The following is a 17784-nucleotide window of genomic DNA, read 5'->3' on the forward strand; positions in this document are numbered from 1 at the left end:
ATCAAGGTGCGCCACTGTGCCAAGGATGGAGGATCTGGCAACACTGCAAAATACATTTCTTACCCAACAGGATAGCAGGTTTCATAAAGGCCAAATAACCCCTTGGAATTGGGTGCCCATTGGAAATGTTTCGGTTTGAGTGGACTGATACCTTTATGATTGGCTGTGGAAAGTTGAACTTCATGCGTCAGTGTAGCTGAAAAGCAGTGGACTTCAAATTAGTAGCTGTTGCTCCTTTTATGAACCAAGATCCCCGTAATCTGTTTGCTGAGATGGGTCCGAAAAAATGAAAGACAGGGAACAAGACCGGTGTTTGGCATTGATTTGACTTCAAGTGGACCTTACTGTGTCTCTTCTTGACCCCTGAAACACGGCCCGTGTCGGGTCTTCAATAAAGTATCTTTTTGTCCCAGTCTTGAAGGCCCAGTGTTGCTTTTTTGTCTGTATACTTTCTGTGTATGCTGTATTACCCTCTCTATCTGTGCAACTCCCACTTTAAAACATTATTCGTAAACTTAACACTGGCCAAGAGGCAACGTTTAAGCTGGTCACTAGTGACCGATTCCACAGCATCTTGAGACCACTTTGAAGCATAAGAGTCATAATCAATCTCTTTCAGTTTATCGTGAAAAAATTTGTGATAATATTTAAGAGGAACCAACTGTTGTGCATCCAACCAGTAGGCCTCTACAAACAGCCCATACGTAGTCCAGGTAAGGGAACTCCGTGGCAAGGATATGTTGCAATTGCAGGTACTGAAAAAGATCACCATGAGCCAAGTTAAACTCCCCACATAGTTCTTGAAATGATTTAATTCTACCCTCCTCTGTAACCATATTCATTATATAAACCACCCCTCTGTGTGCCCACCAAGCAAAGACAGAGGGGGACAAGCCTGGAACAAAATCTCCATTGCCACAAAGAGGCAGCAACGAAGAAATCTAAGAGCTAATCCATAGAAGCTTGTCCATGCTCCGCCATACAGCACAGGCACATAAAATAAGGACCTTGTAAAACTGCTACCCCAAGTTTACGCCTTACCATGGAGTAAAAATCTAAAGTGCCAAGCAGCACCCAACTCCTGCTCTGGCAATGTAACAGAAAAATGGGGCGTACCCCTAAACCATTCTAACTAACCACAAGAGCTGGATCCACCCATATCCAGCAATTGTTTCCAACGTATGGGTTGTATTCACAAGGATCCAGAACCTAATCTCTTCTGGTGGGATTAGTTTATGGATCCTTGAAGATATAGCTCATGCGTTAAAAATGATTGCTGAGCTAGAGGACATGAAATGAGGTTGAAGGGGGGCAGACTGAAGAAAAATGTCAGGGAGTATTTTTTCACAGAGGGAGTGGAGGATACTTGGAATGCCCTCCTGAGGGAGGTGGTAGAGATGAAAACGGTAATGGAATTAAAAAATGCTTGGGATAAACGTAAAGGAATACTGTTCAGAAGAAACGGATCCTCAGAAGCTTAGCAGAGATTGGGTGGTAGCACCATGTGGTTAGGAGGTGGGGCTAGTGCTGGGCAGACCTCTACGGTCTGTGCCCTGAAAATGGCAGATACAAATCAAGGTCAGGTATACATATAAAGTAGCTCATTTGAGTTTATCTTGTTGAGCAGACTGGACCGTACAGGTCTTTTCTGCCGTCACCTACTATGATTTTGGATACAGGTGGATCCAGACCTAGAGGAAATGGGTGCTGTATCTATGAATGAATGCTGGAACTGGGTATTTCTGATGGTAAATGGACCTAGATCCAGGTGGATCCAGCCATTCAGCTGGGAATTTGGGCTGCTCCAGGTGAATCAAGCACTTCTGGTGTTATTTTGTGCTTAAGCTGACTGGATCTAACACTTTTTTTGGGGGGTGGAAAATATGGAGAAAAGGGGAATAAAGGCCACAAGTAGAAATGCTCTTGGTTTAAGAGGACATCATCCCCATCTAAAGTTATGAGTTTCTACAGTGTATGTGCATTTAAGTAGGGGCAAGAGAGGCATTCCTTTGGATGTATTTAGGATGGGCAATAATAGAGTGTGGAAAACAGAAGAGAAGCAGACCTTTCAGAAAGCAGGCTTTATTAACTATTTACAAATCTCAGGTGTCAGACATCATTGCCCAACATAGCCCTGTTTTGCTAGACTGCTGTATTAGGGACAAAAGATACTAAAATGATGCAAAACTAATATTATTAGGAATAAAAAAAAGTAGTAAAACAGTTCCAATAAAATATATTAACACCACGTGTGTAAAATCATAGTCTCCACTAAAAGTGTAAATAAAAAAACTTAAAGCATACATCTTGACACCTTTATTTTAAATCAAATATAAATAAGAACTACCTTTTCCTATTCAAATCTGTCTCTTCAAAAACTCTCTGAATGACCACACGAGCTATGATGCCTTCTCCACATTGCTCAACCCTATTGTAACTCCACCAAAATGTAAATTGTAAACCATTTTGAACTGAAATTTGTTTTTGGATAATAGAGGGACACAAGTATGAATGCATAAATAAATAAGCATATTCAAAGTTCCCAAAGTTAAATTTTAGATGCCAAAAGAGAAGATGGTTGCATGAGCACTAAAACAATTCCTATGCAATACAGTAAAGCTACACATATATAAAATCTTAGTTCATAGTTAAAGTTAAAGGTTTTTTTTGTAAACTTAAAGCATACATCTTTGCACCTTCATCTTAAATGAACCAAGTATAAGAACTTATCAAAAGTTCACCAGAACTCCAAAATAGGAGGTGGCTTACCTAGCTGATGATGTAAAATCACAGCCTCTACTAGAACTGATAAAAAAAAAAAACAGCTGGTGTGAAATACTCAGATTCCTCCAAAACTAATAAAGGAACCAAATAATGCTTAGTTAAAAATCCATCCACACTCATAGGCTCAGTAGAACACAGAGCCTTATAAGAATAAAACTTCAAAATTAAATTAAGGAGAGCCATTACTCACCTGTTCCGCAGCTGGGTTCTTTTGTAAAAGAATCAGACAAACTTTCTGTGACAACCTAATGTATTTTATTTTGTTTATTTAAAAATTTCTAGTCCGCCTATAAACTAGGTGGAGTGCAAACAAAAACACACATAATCATAAAATCACAAAACAGAAGACATTGACCATACCACTCCATCACAAAGGCATCAACCCCCATGCGTGCACAAACAAGGAGGTTTTCAAACCCTTGACAAACTGCTCCAAACTGTTGTACAATCTCCGATACCCAGGTAGAGTGTTACAAATCTGTGGACCAGCAGTTGAAAAAGCAGTTGCCAGCTTATCATTGGCAAGTAACACAGACGTCTCTGAATGCAATGCTCTTTGTGTGCAGAGTACATTGATAACCTGCTGAAAATACAATGAAGTAGTCTTTGAATATAGGACACAATGAATTAACTGTGCTATCTTACATTGCACTCGATAAGCGATTGGTAGCCAGTGAACTGACCAAAGTACTGGTGACACATGTTCAAACCATGGCACACCAGTAAATAACCTGGTTGCTGCATTCCAGATAGTCTGCAATGCCTGTACTCTAGATTTACTTATTCCCAGATACAATGCATTGCAGAAATCTATCCAAGAAATCACTAAACTTTAGACCACCTATCTAAAATCGGTCCTCGATAACATTGGTTTAAGCCTGATTAATAGATGCAACTGAAAAAACGCAGACTTCACCTCATTCAAAATTTGCTCCTGCATCGTAACTGTGAGTCAAAAATCATCCCAACACATGCATTTTACCCCTCATCCGTAGCTCAATCTCACTAACTTTCACTGATTGACATTGAAGCAACTCTTCATCCTGTCCTACAAACATCAATTCAGATGTTCTTAAATTTAGTGCGAACCTATTCTTCCACGTCCATTAGAACATAAGAGTAGCCATACTGGGTCGGACCAATGGTCCAACCCAGTCATACACACACCTTCAGGCTTTCACTGAACCAAATCAAACCTTCTTGTACGGGGGAAAAAAAATTGAACGTCATCTGCATAGATCCGATGCTCCACATGCAAATCATCAAACACTTTACCTAAAGACGCCATATAAATATTAAATAACAGAGCGGAAAGGGCAGACCCCTGTGGTACACCTCTTGCTACAAGGATTACTTTTGATACCTTCCCCCCCCACCCGAAACCTGTATAAAACACCCTTTCAAGAATGACTCAAACAAACTCCAAACCACCCCACCTACACCAAACTCTTGCAGTTTATCTAACAATAAATCAATATCCACTGTATCAAAGGCTTACCTGATGGATAAACAGCATCAACAGTCAGACAAACAGACTTTATAGGGGGACAGCAATGCTTTATGTACCTGTTTATCCAGGTTTTATTTTTTCTTAAAATCTTGGTAATGTTTATAAGAGAAGATTGTTTTTATGCATTGCTTTTTTTCGGTTCTCTCACCTGATTATGCATGCATAACGTGGATAACATTATGGGGCCCTTTTACGAAGTGGTAGGAGGCTTTTCGTTGTGTGCCAAATTGGCCCTACCGCCGTGCTTGCTCAGGAGCCCTACGGTAGATCTGGCTTCTGGCATATGGTGATGAAGGCGGTAATCAGGCAGAGCCGCGTGCTACCTGGTTACCGCAGGGCTACCTCTGGAGCCCCTACTGCCTCCTAAATAGGAGACGGTAAGGGTTCCCCCAGGATAATGGCTGCAGGTGTTTAAAGATGAGACTGAAATAGTCCTTCATTACCTCCTTGTGATATGTTAGTGTTCTCATAAAACAATCCAAAGTGAAAAATCTTCAATGACATATCCAAACCCAATAAAAGCCATCATTTGTAATGAATCTCTTTGAGCCTCATCTTTTGATAACCTGAAGAACTCTGTGGGACAAGTCAATTGTTATTTCGATCATCTAAGATAAGTAACATCTTTTTTTTTTTGCATATTGCGGTTTCTAATTTAACAGCAGATGACGGTTATGAAACTATTTTAGCGCAATAACCCACAGACAGTGCAATGATTGGATGATGGAGGCTCGTCCATTATTGGCTAAGCTTCACGGTTCTTAGCACTGCAATCATTAATTAATTTCAAGGTTGTTAAAATTTCTTTCCCATTTCTAAGTCCAATCCTAGAGGGTAAAATGATTCCTCTTCAGAAAACAGTTAAAAGTCTGGGCATTTGGATTGATTCTGACTTGAATGGGGATACTCATATTAAGAAATTGATCACTGCTACTTATCTTAATCTTAGACACCTGCATCAGATATATATTTTTCAACTGATTATAAAAATTAGTTCAAGCTGTGATTTTCTCTAGAATTGATTATTGTAATTCTTTTTATATAGGAGTGACTTCTAGATCCTTGTCTGAAATCCAATTGCTTCAGAACAGTGCTGCTCGTTTACTTTTTTCTAAAAGTAAACATGATCTGTTATTCCTGTTACTTGTCCTTCATTGGCTGCCAGTCCAAGTCAGAATCCATTTTAAAGCTCTTTGCTTGATTTTCAAGCTCAAAAATGGTTTCTGCCCAGAGTACCTTTCTAGTTTGGGACTTGTTCAGCCTTTTAGAACCACAGTTAGGTTCACATGTAAACAAATGACAGTTTCACTTTTTTCTTTAAACCTCTAAGAGATTATTTACATTGGCTGTGGTATCTATATGGAATGCCTTACCCGTAGATTTTGGAAATTACTTAAATCTTGGTTCTTTGCCAATCTTAAATGGTATCTCGTGTAAGACTTTTTTTATTTTGTTGTAAACTTTTCTGAGCCTTTTGGTGTGATACTGTATATAAGAACTGATATATTGTTGTTCATTATTTAGGGCTGCATTTTGATTAAAATTTGTAATCACGTTTAATCACGTGATTAAAGGTATGTTATTATTTTTTTTTCCTCCCCCACTGCAACCTCTTGTGATGCTAGGCAATGGAGGATTAAGTAGCATGCCCAGAGTCACAAGGAACTGCAGTGGGAACAAAAATAAATAAACAACATACCTTTAATCACATGATTACAATTTTAATTGAAATGCAACCCTAGAAATGTCCCCAGTCTTACTCCAGGCCAATTCAAAATGAATACTCTGTGAAAAACCCACAAAGGAAAACAAAAGAATAATTCAGTACCTTCTGACCTGCATAGGTGGTCGGTGGCACAGCTGTTTGGGGAGGCTAAAGGAGGTTGTGTTGGGGCAGGGCCTACATCCATAAATGTCTGGCTAAACACAGGAAAAAAAGGTAAGTAAAATAGTTGCAAGTAATACCTTTTAAATTTAGATATGTATCATACATCAGAGAATAAAGTGGCAAGAACATTAACGAGTGAAGACTTGTCTGTGTTTATTTGTGTATGTGTGTGTGTCTCTCTCTCTTAGCGTAATAAAGTCATTGATAAAAGTGTTTGTAGATGATGCCAGCCCCTCCATAGAGGCCTGCAGCCAGTCTCTTTCACTCACTTACTCACATCCCACTTGTCCACAGTCTGCCGCTCTGTCTGTCTCTCTCTCTCACACAAACATATATCTTTCCCCCCTCCGTTCCTACCCTCAGAGAACTTGTTGATTTTGCTGTCCCATGAGATTGGGAACTGCATGATCAACAGGTTGTTCATGAACTTCATTGCACTGTCTGAGAGCTTGGTGGCTGAACAGTGTAGTTGGAAGGAAAGTACATTTCTGCAGAATAGGTAGTCAGAACCTTTGGATGACACAAAATCACCAGTGCCAAGTTCAATTTCCAGGCACCATGGCAACCTGTCGCTCCACGGAAAACCCCAAAATTAAATGATCACATTAGTGAAGTAACATCTGGCAACTAGACTTCACATCATAGGTGTCAGTGATCTGATCTTAATTAATATCTCCAACAAGATCACTTTCATTGTTCAGTGAACATAAAGCTGTCAGTCTTTCCAGAACCATTGTGGATCTCCGCCAGTTTTGTACGTGTTGCATGGCAAAAAAGGATCTCTCTCAGGTACCTGTGCAAGTGAGTAAGTTCCAGTTTCAAAAGCTTTGTAAAATGTGTTGCAGCAGCTGCTTTCAGAGTTTCCAGAGTGATTTCTGTGTTTAAGTCAATTTTCATCAACTCCATCTCTGTGTGAGCACGTTTTTTGTTTTGATAGAAAGAGCACTTGCATATTTACTGAGTCGTCCATTACTGCCCTCCAAATTACGTTTCAGAACTGCGTCAACACTTTTTACGATTTCTGTTCACTGAGGTGAAGACCTGCAACTACATTCTCCTAACAGTGTATCTAGCACTGGAAAATACAGTCGTCGTCCCCATTTTTCTTTTGCACTCTCATTTTCGCTCGACTCCGAGAGATATTCTCGTTGCCCGAGTGCTCGTAAAAAACGAATATTCAAGTGAAGCTGTTCTTTTCACAGGTCTTGAATGTTGTCATTTGTAAGTGTGCTCTTCATCTGTGTCGGGAACATCATGCAGCTCACAGAACTTTTAGTCCTCCCAAATAGCATCTTTTCGCATATTCTGCAACACGTCTGTGGTTCTCTGCGGTACACAAGAGACCCGAGAAAGTGTTGTAGCTTCTGCCTGCAGTGCTTTGTGTGTGACATGAATTGTATGAAGTACATGGTAAAACACTCAAAATTCTAACTTGTACACAGTTTTCAGCAAACCTGATGTTTCAGTGACTCTACGGTATGCAGGCTCCGAAAGTCCCAATAAAGCGCTGAGAAGTGAGTTTTTAACAGCAGATACATTTTTCCATTGGCAGGATCCATCTTGTGTCGCTGGACAATTCCAGTTTTACACCAAGCATCTTCTGGGCCTCTAGGTAGGTATGCATGGTGTCAAAAAAAATGTAAACACGCTTTCTGGAGTGTAAAAAAAATCTTGTTGCTGCCCAGTTTAGTTTGTAGGCCTCTACTAAAACCAAATTCAATTTATGGGCCATGCAATGTATGTGTGTGTGTGTGTGTGTATATATATATATATATATATATATATATATATATATATATATATATATATATATATATATATAGGGATGATCTTGCAGTGTTTTTTTATGTTTCAACTTTTTTTATTGATGGAACAATCTGGCATATACAACCGAGTAGCTTCAAATTGCAGTGTTTTTTTTTTTTGCAGTACTTCTTTGACTTGACCTGCCATGATAGCAACTCCATACAAAAAGAACAGCTTTATTAGGTCTTCCAGCAGTGGCCAATCCAGGTCACAAGTACCTGGCAGAAACCCAATTAGTAGCAGCATTTCACGTTACCAATCCTGGGGCAAGCAGTGGGTTCCCCATGTCCATCTCAATCACAACACTCTGCTAAAATTGGCAAATCTGCAATCAATGATAGTTGTAAGAATTGTTTAATGCGCTGATAAATTATATTAACATCTATTTGCTCAGAACAATCAATAAATCCCAAAAAGTGGTCTTTTATTTTGAGATTTTCTATATATCTCATAACACTTTCATTTCTTCTTGCTTGAAACTATGTGCTTCATCAACAAGAAGAGCCCATTTTCCTGAACTTTCTGAATGATTTTAGCTTTTACAAAATCTGCTGCAATCTGTAATAGTTCATTTTGAGTTCTGTGGCCCTCTAGATTGAAAGAACCCTTCAGTTTTCTTGCAAATACTTCATATTTTGAAAACAAATTGCACAATTCCACGGCGTTTCCACGGTTTGCTGGTTCTTCTTTTTCATCATGTCCACGAAGTGCAATTCCTTGTTTAGCCAAGTAAAGCAGTAAATTCATAATTTTTACAGCATAGTCTCTCATTGTCTAACTAGCCGTTAAGCCCGTAACAACGGGCTAGTTTTTTGTTTTCCTATGGCCCCCGGGCCCTTCCCCCCCCCAGCGTGTTTCCCTCAGTTCTGCCCCCTCCTTCCCTCCCTGCTCCCTCCTTCTCCGATTTCCACGCCCATGTCCAAGCCCTCCTCCCTATTGGGCTGTACTGCTGGTGGAGGCGGGGCTTGGACTTCTACAGTCTTAGCGTTCTGAGTGACTCTACTGCGCATTTGCAGGTGAGTTGGTCACTTGCCGTTTATATGTTTGATTGGGTGCATGTGTGTTTGGGTCAGAGAGTGAGTGAGAAAGAAAGTGTTTCTCTCTGATAAAGAGACAGACAGCGTGAGAGTGAGCTCTCACAGTGGTGGTGGTCAGTGGCTCTGTATATCCATTTGTTATAAGCTGCAAATCAGGGTTTTTTGTTGTTGTCCCCCTCCCCTTCTTAGAATATTGTGTGTGGGTCTGTGTGTGAGAGTGAGTGAGAACTGAAGTGTGTTTCTGAGGAAAAGAGACAGTGAGTGTGAGAGTGAGCAGTTAGTGTGTGTGTGTGCATGTGTGTCTCTGTGTGTGAGTGAGAGAGAGTGCTTGTGAGCTGTTAGTACTCCCTGTCTCATTGGAAGTTCAGTGTCTCCTTGTAGGCAGTTGTTGGAGCTGTGTGGCAGTGGAGGTTCAGTGTCTCCTTGTAGGCAGTTGTTGGAGCTGTGTGGCAGTGGAGGTTCAGTGTCTCCTTGTAGGCAGTTGTTGGAGCTGTGTGGCAGTGGAGGTTCAGTGTCTCCTTGTAGGCAGTTGTTGGAGCTGGGTGGCAGTGGAGGTTCAGTGTCTCCTTTTGGGCAGTTGTTGGAGCTGGGTGGCAGTGGAGGTTCAGTGTCTCCTTTTGGGCAGTTAGAGCAGTTTGAAAGGCAGGCTCGTTTTTCAGTTGCGTGCTGGTCTCCCTCCCCCCCCTCCCCGCATACATGTTGTAGTTGTTCCGCCCCTTCTGCTGACTCGTGCTGTTCAGTGAGCCAAAGGGGTGGGACAGCTATGTCTTTGCTTCATGCTGCAAAGCAGGACTTGTGTGTGTACGTGCTGCGAGTGAATGCACCTGTTTACCTTTTTCTGTTGGCCCCAGAACGTTTTTTGATCCCTGCTTGGTTTCTGCTGCGGGTTTTTTTGTTGCCTCGGCCACTTCGTCGTTCCTGCTGTGCCCTTGTATATCGTGGTTCTCTTCTCCATCCTCCTTCCCTCCCTCCCCACCGATGTCCACGCCCCCTCCTTCCCTCCCTATTGGCTGCATTACGTCCTCCTTCAATTTCCACGCCCCCTCCCCTCCCTATTGGCTGCATTACGTCCTCCTCCAATTTCCACGCCCCCCTCCTTCCCTCCCTATTGGCTGCATTACGTCCTCCTCCGATTTCCACGCCCCCTCCCTATTGGCTGCATTACATCCTCCGATTTCCACGCCCCCTCCCCTCCCTGTTGGCTGCATTACGTTTGGTACAGGAACAGGAGCTGCTGGTGGAGGCGGGCTGTGGAGTGTTGCTCCTTGAACGTTCGGTCTCTACTGCGCATTTGCGGGTGAGTACGGTCACTCGCAATTTATATGTTTGATACTAACTTCTGTGTTGCGATAGAGCCCTCTTCTCTGGATCGTTTGAGGAAATCAAGCAAAAAGCAGACCAAGGATATAGGAGTGCTGGGCAAATTATACCCAACGTGGCCACATTTTGCCCTATGGCTGTGTCGGGTTAGAAACTAATAAGAAACTTAAAATATTCAGTCAAAATGATTAACAAAACAGCATTAATAAAAATATAAGCAATTAAAACAAAATATATCTAATTGATCACAATAAAAGTATCAGTAAATTGAATGTAAAACCTAATTAGAAATATCTCCACATTAAAACAATTATAAATAGAGAAACAATAGGAACAAAAACCAATTAAATATGATCAATAATAATTTGAACATGAATATACAAACTGCATTTAAAAACACACAGACATTACAAGTAAAAATGTATCTACTCAGAAAATGTGTATAGAGCCAAAGGAGGTGCAAGAGATGTGAAAGGAACATGTACATGTAGGGGAAAATACCCAGCTTTCCCCTAATAGTTATTATGTTTCCAAATACCTGCAGGATTATGCAACCTCACGAGTGGTCGCTCAACTCGGGCATGGTACGCAAGATCTTCCGAGCGTGGGGCACCCCCTCGGTGGATCTTTTTGCCACCTAGACCAATCACAAGGTCCCTCAGTTCTGTTCCAGACTTCAGGCCCACGACAGACTAGCGTTGGATGCTTTTCTCTTTCATTGGGGGACGGGTCTTCTGTATGCATATCCTCCCATACCTCTGGTGGGGAAGACTTTGTTGAAATTCAAGCAAGACTGCGGAACCATGATTCTGATAGCTCCTTTTTGGCTGCGTCAGATCTGGTTCCCTCTTCTTCTGGAGTTGTCTTCCGAAGAACCGTGGAGATTGGAGTGTTTTCCGACCCTCATTACTCAGAACGAGGGGGCCCTTCTGCATCCCAACCTCCAGTCTCTGGCTTTCACGGCCTGGATGTTGAGAGCGTAGAGTTCGCTTCCTTGGGTCTTTCTGAGGGTGTCTCCTGAGTCTTGCTTGCTTCCAGGAAAGATTCCACTTAGAAGAGTTACTCTTTCAGATGGAGGAGGTTTGCCATCTGGTGTGACAGCAAGGCCCTAGATCCTTGCTCTTGTCCTACACAGACCCTGCTTGAATACCTTCTGCACTTATCAGAGCCTGGTCTCAAAACCAACTCAGTAAGGAACCACCTTAGTGCAATTAGTGCTTACCATTATCGTGTAGAGGCTAAGTCCATCTCTGGACAGCCTTTAGTCGTTAGATTCATGAGAAGTTTGCTTTTGTCAAAGCCCCCTGTCAAGCCTCCTGCAGTGTCATGGGATCTCAACGTCGTCCTCACCCAGCTGATGAAACCTCCTTTTGAGCCACTGGATTCCTGCCATCTGAAGTACTTGACCTGGAAGGTCATTTTCTTGGTGGCAGTTACTTCATCTCGTAGAGTCAGTGAGCTTCAAGCCTTGGTAGCCCATGCTCCTTATACTAAGTTTCATCATAATAGAGTAGTTCTCCGCACGCACCCTAAGTTCTTGCCGAAGGTGGTGTCTGAGTTCCACCTTAACCAGTCAGTTGTCTTGCCAACATTTTTTTCCCCGTCCTCATACCTGCCCTGCTGAACGTCAAGCCCCTTCAGACAGTCCGCCCAAATGTTTGTTTCTTTCGACCCCAACAGAAGAGGAGTTGCTGTCGGGAAACGCACCATTTCAAATTGGCTAGCAGATTGCATTTCTTTCACTTACGCCCAAGCTGGGCTGATTCTTGAGGGTCATGTCACGGCTTATAGTGTTCAAGCCATGGCAGCGTCAGTGGCCTGCTTGAAGTCAGCCACTATAGAAGAGATTTGCAAGGCTGCGACGTGGTCTTCAGTCCACACTTTCACATCTCGCCGTTGTGAGGCCCAATTGACCTTTCATTGTTGTTTTGAATGAGCTAGGGATACCCCATCAGTGAGAATAAGCAGCCTGCTTGTCCTCGGAGAAAATGAAGATACATACCTGTAGCAGGTATTCTCCGAGGACAGCAGGCTGATTGTTCTCTCATGCCCGCCCGCCTCCCCTTTGGAGTTCTCTTTTCCTTCTTTGCTTTTTTATCAAACTGACGGGACGTGGGAAGCGGATGGCTGCGCATCCGCGCGCGCTCGAAGGCTCTAGCAAACTTTGTTGCTAGGAAGATTTTTCAGTCATCGGGGGCTGCTGTGGACGTCATTCATCAGTGAGAACAATCAGCCTGCTGTCCTCAGAGAATACCTGCTACAGGTATGTTATCTTCATTTTCTTGCCGGTGTGCATATGTTGCACTTTTAGCCTGTTCCTGCCTTGTGTCTAGCATTTTCTGTTGTTCCTCTTTTGTCTGTTGTCTTGCCTCAGTTGTTCCTGCTTTGCTTCCTGTTTTGTGTCGTGTCTTGCCTCAGTTGTTCCTGCTTTGCTTCCTGTTTTGTGTCTTGTCTTGCCTCAGCTTTTTCCTGCTTTGCCTCAGCCTTGCTTCTAGCTTGTTCATTCTTTGTCTCTAGCATTGTTTCCAGCTGTGCCTCTGGCCTTGTCTTAGATTGTTCCTGTCTTGTCTCCTGCTTTGCCTCTGTTGTTCCTGTCTTGTCTCCTGCTTTGCCTCTGTTGTTCCAGTTGGCTTCAACTGTGCTTTCTAGTTCCACCCCTGTTTTCTAAGCCTCAGTTCTGCTTTCTAGTTCCAGCCTTGCTTCTAAGCTCCAGTCCAGCTTTCCAGCCAAATCCTGCTTTGTTCCTAGTTCCTGCTCCAGCCAAGCCTGCTGTGTTCCTGGTTCCCGCTCCAGCCAAGCCTGCTGTGTTCTTGGTTCCCGCTCCAGCCAAGCCTGCTGTGTTCCTGGTTCCCGCTCCAGCCAAGCTTGCTCTATTACTGGTTTCTATTCCATCCAAGTCCTGCCTTCAAGTTCCAGAATTTAGCCTTGCTTAAAAGCTCCAGTCTAGCTTTCCAGCTCCAGCCTTGTCTGTCTGCAGTCTGAGCCTGCATTGCTTAGTATCAGTCCTAGCCTGGGTGATTCACCTGCTGCAAGCTGTACTTTAGCAGCGGCCCAAGAGCTCACTTTCTCCTTGAATTTGTGACACCAGCACTCAAATGCAAAAACCCACCCTGGTGGTCCAGTGGGACTGCTGTCCTCACACCCCCCCACCCCCCGGCAATGTGAACCGAGAAAGGGGGCCTTGCCTGACCTGATCCTGGGATGCATGGGGGTGGGGCTTAACCTATATAAGGGGATTTCTCCCTTATATGGAAGTTAAACCCCTCCCCATGCATTCAAGATGTGCAGGGCAGGGCACCGCCATTTTGAGGTGGTGCCTACTGTAGAGGAGAGAGTGCTAGTCCCTCCTCCAGTTTGCAAGTTACTGGAGAAGGGGGTTGGGTTGAGGGAGCCCCTCCACCACCAACCCACCAGGGAAATCTTTCAGGGGGCGAGTCAGGTCGGGCCACCAGTCACAAGTCACACTGGACCCGAAGTGGCGGCCAGGGGGTAGGACAGGGGTCCCACTGGTCCACCAGTGTGGTTTATTTGTATTTGCATGCAGGGGTCTACTGAACTCCTGGGGCCTTACCGATAGAGGGGGTGGGTCTGGGAGGATCCACTGGACCCCCGGGGCTGTCAGTAACAGCTCAGGCTTCCTTTCCGAGCAGGGGGGAGGCTCTCCCCTTAACACTGATACTAGCTCCAAGTTGGCGTAAAGGCAGTAGGAGCGCAGGAGTATCAGAGTGCAGCTCTCTGATCATGAGGGGGGAATCCCAATGAGCTCATTTAAATGTCATTTAATTAAGCTCTGCGGTATTCCCTGGTGCTTGTTTGCCAGACTAGAGCCCTCTGATCATTCTGCGCAGGTAAATACAGGCGGTAGTGGCTTCTAGCGTCCACATTTGCCTTTAATCATTTCTCTGTTAGTGATTCCAGAACTTATTTTCTCTAAAGTGTACTGTTAAGAGCTCACCGTGGCTTTTGTGCCAGAAAAGCTTCTCTGACATTTTGACTAACTGGGTTTATCTGAGATCTGAACCCAAATTCTGAGTCAGGAGGGTCCCCAGCAGAAGCGTTTCAGTCTCAAGTGAAGGGCAGGGCCGGGCGGACTTCTACAGTCTATGTCCCAGAAATGCCAGAGAGAGTGATCAAGTATTTTGTATTACATTCATTGTTGGTTTAATCAGACTTGATAATGAGTCTGACATTGGTAGAGTGGATGGACTGTTGGTCTTTGTCTTCTGTCATTTGCTATGTTACTGGCCTTGACCAGATTTTCTGCATAATGATGTTTTGACTGTAAAGTGAAGTTGCTCTCTGTGGACAGCAGGGGAATTCAAAGAGAAACAAACAAGAGTCCATACTTGCCACGAAGCAAACAAGCAAAGGAAAAACAGTAGAGTAGACAATAGTGGCTGGAGATGTTTTATTCACTGTTCTTCAGTATGACTCGACATGGACCATGTTTCGGTGACAAGAGCCTGTGTTGGAGTCTACAATTACACAAATATACAGTAAGATACAGTATTTTAATATATAAAGTAAAACATATACATGTATCGCAAACAAAAGCAAAAGGAATGGGAAAGTCCTTCCACAAAAGTAGAACAAACAACAAACAGGGTGGAGGAATGTCTTAAAGATTGAACAGAAGTCAGATATTTTCCAATAAATTTATTCTCCTTAAAAAGTCACATGAGTCATCTGGGCCCAACATGGTCCGTGTTTTGGCTGATATGCCGCCTTCAGGGGTCACATCTGAGGATGTATGATCATAGTTATTAGGAGAAAATGCCTTGTCTTGGAGTAAAATAGTGTGGGCAGAGGAGTCAGATCTCCAGTGCCGCAGGAAATAGGACATCCATCTCGTGTACCAAAATGAAAAGGCATCCCTTCCAAAGGGGCTTCTGTGTTTCAATTACTTGGAGGGCTATGCTGTAGGCCCACCCATATCAGATAGGCCTCTGAGGAGAAACCAAATGAAGTGTCCCAAACTTGCTGGAGTCAAGATGGTGTTTGATGCAGAAGTGCTGTGAGTCAGCTCCTGTGTTGGCATCTGTTTTAAGCCATTTTCTCTCCGTTTGCGTTGATTACAATGGGGAAGAGGAGAGGTCAGATACGTACCTACTCTCGGGTGCAAAATTCTGTTCTTGAGCTGATTCAGACCTTCGAGGTTACTGGCATCATGACCTATGGATCCACTACAGTGCCTTTGGAGGGCTCGACATTTAATGAATCAGTTGTTAGTCCAGAGTGGGTGTCTTTGAGCCCAAAAGATAGACTGGTTCCACCGAGATCGCACTGTCTGTGAAGGGACAGAATTTAGCCTCATCGAATGGGGAACCAGTGCAAGGAATGCCCCTTTTGAAATGGCTGTGTGAGAGGTTATTGGGGATCAAGGCCTGACACTACAACAACTTCTGGTGCTGCTCGGTTGGTTCAGCATAGCATAGTGCCGTCCTCAATGGATTACAGAAACCAGCACTGGTTGACTGTGACGCCATATTGGATGCTATCAAGATGCTGGATCTGTCCCTATAGCAAACTGTGAAGATAACTTCGGAAAAGTCTGGGGTTATCCAGGCTAAGGTGGAAATACAGGAAATTCAGATCTACTCTGTTAGTAACCTTTTGACCTGGAACTGGACAGAAATTTGGTGTTATATAATTACTTCAGATATATGTATGATCAATTTCTGGGTTCTAATCATATATTTGTCTGATTTTTCTCTTGTGACCCCAAGGACTTTTTTTTTGGGGGGGGGGGGGGGGATTTTGGCCAAGGGTCTTGGTGATGGGGGCATCATACTTGTTAAAATTTCCTGTTATATGTCAAGCAAAATGAAAAAATGGAACATTCACACTTTATCTCTCTATTTGACCCTGGAAACAGCATTTTTATACCACAAGGTTAGTGGTCTAGTGTTCCATTTGCACCTATTTTTCAATGTCATATTATTTATGTATTTTATTTGAAGATGCTCATTTTTTAATTCAATTTTTTAATTATTTATATATATTTTTTTTATATATATGCAAATCTACTTAGTAAATGTTACCTTATTTTAACATACGTATTTTTGTTCACGTGTGTGTGTGTATATATATACATATATATATACACACAGAAAATCCTTCTGTAACATCAAATGTCTACTCTCTATATTCCACTATCCATGATATATTGTAAGCCACATTGAGCCTGCAAAGAGGTGGGATAATGTGGGATACAAATGCAACAAATAAAATAAATAAATACATTATCATTTTATGTTTTGTCATATTTATATTTCACTACTGTTTTTAGTATTATATGTTTATACCAGCTTTCATATGTTTTGTAGACTCCTGAGGCAGGTGCTTAGACGCCAAAACACAGCAGCTGTGTTGAGTCGTTTGGTACTTTGAAATAAAGACCTATAATTGTATATATGTCTCTTTCGTTGTTTGGAAAGAGCCAACTCAAATATTTAAGAAACAAAATATCTATACCACAGAATGTGAAATTAACTAAAATAGCGTGTGCTAAAGAGTAAGCCATGTATATAAGTAACAGTAAAAGAGCAAAAAAAAAAAAAAATCCCCATAACAATGTAGTGTATGAGAAGAATTTGGACAACATACCTATCATTACCACACAAATTATAGGTCTAGTATCAGGCTAGATCTATATCATACATGCAAAGAAACCTGACAGGAATTGATCTTATGTATTCTGACAGATGAGATCAATCATAATACATCTCATCAAGCCCACAATTTGAACACAAAGTGAAAATCAACATCTGTTTAAAACCAACATAATGTGTCCACAGGATAATCAAAATGTCAGGTTCTCTACAGGGAAAAATAATGTCAAGAATATCATGTTATCCCCTAGATTCTATATAGCTCGACCGTAATTACGTGTTCAAATCCAGTCATATTCTGGATTTGTTTGTACAGTTTAATTACCTTAGCAAGTCAATCAGTGTTGATAACAGTGCTTAACTAGCAATTATCAACACTATTTGGCATTAATCAGAATTTATGCACACAAATCACTAAGCATATTCTGCAAATTGTTTTTTTGTAAATTCTAATGCGCATCGCTGAAAAGGGGATGTGACTTTTGGATATAAAATGGGCGGGTGTGGGCAATATGCGCAGGGTTATAGAATATACCTACTCCATGCCTTACTTAGGCGCCAGTATTTACACCAAATTTTTCTTGGTGTAACTACCAGCACCTAGAGTTAGGTGCTGTCATGGCCCTAGGCATATTCTATAAACTGTGCCTAGATTTAGGCACGTTCTATAGAATACACCCAAGTGCAATTTTTTCAGCACCAATTTGACAGTCATCAAATATAGAATCGAATCCTATAAGTAAAAAATGTCAGGAATATCATATCTTATACAAATGAGAAAAACATCCGAAAAGGGGAAGAGAGAGCAAAGGCTGAGCATGATACTAG

General features: G+C 42.3%; 1 protein-coding gene across 8 annotated transcripts in view; it reads left to right on the forward strand.

Annotated features, from left to right (window-relative positions):
* STAT6 (signal transducer and activator of transcription 6) overlaps positions 1-17784 on the forward strand; it is a 221814-nt gene that overhangs the window by 31145 nt on the left and 172885 nt on the right. For 4 of the 8 annotated variants that reach the window (XM_030196648.1, XM_030196647.1, XM_030196654.1 and 1 more), the window contains one exon: positions 6139-6233. The exons of 3 other annotated variants lie outside the window; for them this stretch is intronic. The gene's annotated coding sequence lies outside the window, so the exon portion shown is untranslated. Of the gene's footprint in view, positions 1-6138; positions 6234-7734; positions 7795-17784 lie in introns of all 8 variants that reach the window. One more of the 8 variants, XM_030196649.1, reaches the window with a different exon arrangement.

The sequence above is a fragment of the Microcaecilia unicolor genome, chromosome 3, assembly GCF_901765095.1.
Source record: "Microcaecilia unicolor chromosome 3, aMicUni1.1, whole genome shotgun sequence".
Classification (NCBI taxonomy): Eukaryota; Metazoa; Chordata; class Amphibia; order Gymnophiona; family Siphonopidae; genus Microcaecilia; species Microcaecilia unicolor.